This window comes from Bombyx mandarina, chromosome 17 (assembly GCF_030267445.1).
Source record: "Bombyx mandarina strain Sakado chromosome 17, ASM3026744v2".
NCBI lineage: Eukaryota > Metazoa > Arthropoda > Insecta > Lepidoptera > Bombycidae > Bombyx > Bombyx mandarina.
In genome coordinates, this window is record NC_143223.1 from 8,696,840 (window position 1) to 8,703,095 (window position 6,256).

The following is a 6,256-nucleotide window of genomic DNA, read 5'->3' on the forward strand; positions in this document are numbered from 1 at the left end:
CACCAATGTTCCTTGCCCAGTAAAAAAGTTCAGGTATAAAATGATATCTATATCTATACTAATATTATAAAGAGGAAAGATTTGTTTGTTTGTTTGTTTCGAATAGGCTCCGAAACTACTGGACCGATTTGAAAAATTATTTTTCCATTAGAAGCCGACATTGTCCCCGATGAACATAGGCTACTTTTTTAATTTTTTTTTTATTTTTTTTTTTTTGTTTCTTGTGTGTTTTAATGTTTCCGAAGCGAAGCGAGGGCGGGTCGCTAGTTGAGGAATAAAATTGAATGTTTTGTGAAATTAAGTAAGTGAGATGGAATAAAGTAATAAATTTTTGGAAGAGTTCGAGAACCACATCCTAGACTTTTATAGAAACAATACGATTAAGAACCTACATAATAATTTGCCTGTATCTCTCTCCACTGCTGGATGTAGGCCTCCCCATAGTCTGCCATAATGAACGGTCCTCCGCCTTCCGCATCCAATCTTCTCCAGCATATCGCCGTAAGTCATCGGTTCACAGGGAAGCGGGACGCTCAGCACTGCGCTTCTGGGTATGTTGGATCGGGTATCGGTCATTGGGTCTGCGACACGTATATCCGGCCTATTACCACGTCAGCTTTGCTAATCTTTAGGGCTATATCGGTTACTTTGATTCTACGGCGGATTTCCTCATTTCTGACTCGATCCATGAAAGAAACTCCGAGCATATCCCTTTCCATAGCATGCTGTGCGACTTTGAACTTACGAATCAGACCTACGGTCAAGTAGGTTTTGGCGCCACGTTTGAGCGCCATATTATGTCATGATCGGTAGCACGCAATCGTTGAAGACTTTCATCTTTAGGCTATGCGGGTTTGCTGAGTTAAAGATATGACAGAGTTTTCCATACGCAGCCCAGCCCAACTGTACGCGCCTTTCAGATTCCGTTTCCAAGTGAGCCCTGCCTAGATAAAAAATTGTCCAAGATGGTGTATTCAGACACAGCTTCGAGTGCCGCGGATTCGACAGAGAGAGAAGAAATAATATAAATAATATAATATGACGGAAACAACCATATTAAATCATATCTCGCGTTCCTGTCATTACTGCTTCAATTAATTTCTTTAATTTTATTGCTCAATATAGTTCATAATTTAATATAAGACAAGAGGCGAGTAGTAGCAAGTTCGTAAGCAGGCGGCTAGAAAAAAAAGCAAAGTTTACTACCGTCAAGCTGACAAAACAAAAAATCGGCCTCTATATACAAAACAGTTGTAATATCTAATTATGTGTTATTTAATTTTAACACAGATTTACTTATTTGAAGCAACTATTAATGGAGTTAGAATTTAGATGATTTTATTTTACGCTCGTAATAAAATTATACAATGTTTTTCCTCGGAAATCATGTCTGATAATCATAACACGAAAGTATTCAAAACAAAGTAATCTTGAAACCACTGAACAGCGATTTGAATTTTCAACCGAATCCGAAATCCATGTTGTTCATTGTGGATAATTAATGAGCCCATGTAGTGGACAGGTTAAGGCTAATTTACGTACGTAGGTATAATAGCTTCACAGACAATGGGCCATACATAATTCACATTCTTAGCACAAAACAGGACCATTTCATATTAATTACTATACTCTATTCCAATTACGAAATCCCATGAGACAGATGTTATTATTATGTTATTGTATATATGAATTAACTGTTTAATGATTTAGATTGCTTGTGTATTTTTAAAATGATGTTGACAACCATGAACAAAAAATTATGTATGAACAAAAGCAGGATGACATTCCGCCCCCACTTAAAGACGGTACGCGACCGTGCCGCCTTCATACTAGGACGCCTCTATCCGATGATTTGCAAGCAAACTAAATTGTCTCTTATAAATAAGGTGACACTCTACAAAACTTGCATACGCCCCGTCATGACCTATGCAAGTGTAGTGTTCGCTCACGCGGCCCGCACTAACTTAAAACCACTTCAAATAATTAAATCCTGTTTTTGCAGGATAGCCGTCGGAGCCCCGTGGTTTGTCAGGAACATCGACTTGCATGATGACCTGGACCTAGAGTCCATCAGTACGTATCTACAGTCGGTATCAATGCGCCATTTCGACAAAGCGGCACGACACGAAGTCGGCGTAGCCTAAAGGATAAGACGTCCGGTGCATTCGTATGTAGCGATGCACCGGTGTTCGAATCCCGCAGGTGGGTACCAATTTTTCTAATGAAATACGTACTCAACAAATGTGCACGATTGACTTCTACGGTGAAGGAATAATATCGTGCAATAAAAATCAAACCCGCAAAAATTATAATTTGCGTAATTACTGGTGGTAGGACCTCTTGGGAGTCCGCACGGGTAGGTAACACCACCTTGCCTATTTCCGCCCTGAAGCAGTAATGCGTTTCGGTTCGAAGGGTGGGGTAGCCGTTGTAACTATACTTGAGATATTAGAACTTATATCTCAAGGTGGGTGGCGCATTTACGTTGCAGATGTATATGGGCTCCAGTAGGTAACCACTTAACACCAGGTGGGTTCGTCCATCCACCTAAGCAATAAAATTAAAAAAAACACGAGATAATAAGTGAGTATAACATACTTGAGTTATCTTATTCACTTGAGACTAGTTGTGATGTTTAATATAATATTAAACGATCTTGGAATATTTCATCATTTTATCAATATGTAATTCGTATTTAAATAGAATTTCTAAAAAACACAATTTATCAAAAAATAAATAAAATTACCGAGCAAACCTCGGTCATCGTCTAGTAAAAAATAATCTTCATAATATATTATTATCTCTCTCAATACACACTGTGTAAAATTGAAACAATAAATTGAAAACAGGATTAATTATTCATTTTATATTAGATTTTAAGAAAAACTGTTTATCTAACAACAAAACAATTATCAAATTTCCGACACGACGGAAACCGGTAGATAAAGTTCCCAAATTCGTACAAAAGATGCTCCGAGGCGAACTGCGAAGCGCAGACACAAAAGGAAAATGCAAATTAGCCGTCAACCAACTCCTAACGAAAGGGTATCGGGCGTAAGTTCTTTTTGATCCCATCATGCGATTAACGTGCCAAGATAGTAATGTCTGTGCTTTAAAGCAATTTCTCCGTACATTGCAGATTAAGAAAAATTGTAATAAGATTATTTATTCTAAATCAAATTTTGAATCGTCGTTTTCGGCTTGAAGGTTGGGGCAGCCGTTGTAACTATACTGAGACCTTAGAACTTATATCTCAAGGTGGGTGGCGCATAAATCCCGTATAAATATGTAACCTCTATATGATTTATGACATACAACTTAAAATAGGTTATTAATCTATACTAATCTATACTTCTATACTAATATTATAAAGAGGAAAGATTTGTTTGTTTGTTTGTTTCGAATAGGCTCCGAAACTACTGGACCGATTTGAAAAATTCTTTTTCCATTAGAAGCCGACATTGTCCCTGATGAACATAGGCTACTTTTAAAAAAAAAAAAAATATTTTATTTTTTTGGTTTCATGTGTGTTTTAATGTTTCCGAAGCGAAGCGAAGGCGGGTCGCTAGTATGTTATAAAGGGGACATAAATGGGAATTTAAATATTGAAATATAAAAAACAAAAACTGGTGAAGCAATAGCTTTAAATGTTGTTTCTCTTTATAGAGCAACTCAGTTTGTGCTATAGTTTTACTAGGCTAAGCTTTACTTTGATGTGAATAAAATAATACATTATAAATATAATATTCCTAGAGCCCGAATCATATTATTGTATGGGCTGGAATACGTTCAGCAAGTAGTTCGCTGAAATTGGGATACGAGAAACGGAAGGGTCAGCGGGTTAAACTGTACGAACTAATTTCACTAATCGGATTACAACTATTATAGACGGTACGTCTAGCTAAATTGTGTGTGTCCGCTTGGATGATCTGTTAAATTGATGTGAAGTAGTTTCCTCTGAACAACTCTCGGGGATTAAGTTTCAAGCAAGAAATCGATTTGAGAACTATAAAACAAACTACCTTTTCGTAACAACTAGATAATTATTCTAATCGATTATACGTACGTGTACACTTTAGCGGAAATTAGTTTGAAATGAATCATGAATATTCAACTATGATATTTCACTCTATAATAATATAGTTAATGAGGATACGCATAGAAATAATGAAGACGTAAATTAAGACGTGTACTACCTTATCTCACTAGGATAGCTTTTGAGTAACAAATTACGTTTATTTGGGTGATTGAAAATATCGCGTCCACTGAGTTTCTCGCCGGATCTTCTCAGTGGGTCGCATTTCCGATCCGGTGGTAGATTCTGCGAAACACTACTCTTGCTAGGGCCAGTGTTAGCAGCACTTCTGGTTTGAACACCAAAAGCTCACCTACACGTTAGGGTGATGCTGAAATAGCCTCTCAAGGCTATCAGCATAGGTAGGGGAAAAAAATCATATTAGTTCTTTATTCTATCTTCATTATTCTCATCTCTATTAGTCCATATTTGGTGACACGATCTAATTAGGTATATTTATGAAAAGATGAGATGTGCCTGCCTCTCTAGATAGATTCTCTGCTAGATTCATTGGTCAGCAAGATTTTCTGTTGCTACTGCTTTTCTAAGTGAAAAAAGATAAACAAACACACACACAAACAAACAATCACACTTTCACATTAAAACAGTTGCATTCCTTAAGCGTATTATTAATTTAAGAGAATTCAAATCTGAACTGAATACATGCTATGTGAGTACACAATACAAATGTTAAGAATATAAAACACAAAACGCTTAACTTACTAGTAATTATAAAGTAATCCGTGGTTTCAATTTACGTACATATACCTATTATTATAATGTAAATCTGGTCATAAGGTGCTCTCGTTACGTAGTCAAAGCTTATGTTGAGAGTGTAAATGCCAAAAGCCGGCAACGTAATCTCGAGTAATTAACCTCTTCAAAATTAATAACAAGCATAAAGCTGTTTATAAATTAATCTTATGATACGTTTATTGAAATTAGCAGGGTTGTTCCCTGTATTTATTAGTTAGATACCATCATCTTGCGTATTTTTGTTGCGAAACGATCACACTTTAAATGACGGCACAGCAATGATACAATGCGATTGTGACGTCAAGACGTCATCTTTTAGATAGGCAGCGGTATTCTCGTTGTGATGCCTTTGGCTCAACACGAGACAGCAAGCTTGTTCATCCACATAAAAATAAAAACTTGCCGCGAGGACATCACGATAGTCAATTGCAGTCATCGTAAATCCTATATGGACGTCATCGGTCGGTAGTTGGTTTAACCCATAGACACAGCCCACTGAGTTTCTCGCCGGATCTTCTCATTGGGTTGCGTTTCCGATCCTGTGGTAGATTCTGCTAAGCACTGCCTTTGCTAGGACCAGTGCTAGCAACACTCCGGTTGAGCCCCGTGAGCTCACCTACACGTCAAGGAGAAATTTGAAATAACCTCTCATGGCTATCAACATAGGTAGGAAAGAAAAAAAAAGTAAGATGAAGAAAACAGGTATGTACACACAACCAGATTATGATTCTTTTGAAAGAACAGCATCCCTTCGTTTACCGCTAGGGGTGCTGTTCCAACTCCATACCAATTTGAGTTAAATTTTACGCGATCGAGAAGTTAAAAAACTCCCACTAAGCACACAAAATTCTTTCTTAGACGCGCGGTTGTCACTGTACCATCAAGCATCCGTATAAGGATGGGTTGCGATGTTGGCGTATGGGCTTAACTCATTATGTAACACAAAGTAAGATGTAATTTGATCAGGTTATTGATTTATCAATATAACATAAAAATAATAATAGGTATTTGTCGAAAATGAAAAGCTCTTCGTTACTTCAAATTTAATATGAATTGAACTGCGCAACTTTAGTCAGATTCGTCGCACTCTCAAACATTGTGGCCATGAAAACGCTAATATCTATAATCTTTAATGACACACTGACGCACTTAGGTATCATTAGCCGAGCTAAGTCGACTCTCCCAGAATACTATTGCAAGAAACTTCAACCGTTCACTGGCGAACGAGACGTAATTTTAAGTTCATGACGTCTTTTCAACAAGCTCTGACGTAAATTTTTATCTAACCTTTAATTTGTCCGCTCCAGTGCAGGAACCTCAAAATTCACATCAAAAATTATGTTTTATTTGTAAGCAGATGTAAAGGGCTGTTGTTTTGACTAATGAAACTACTTATAGGATTTAATCTGGCGGCTTTATTATCAT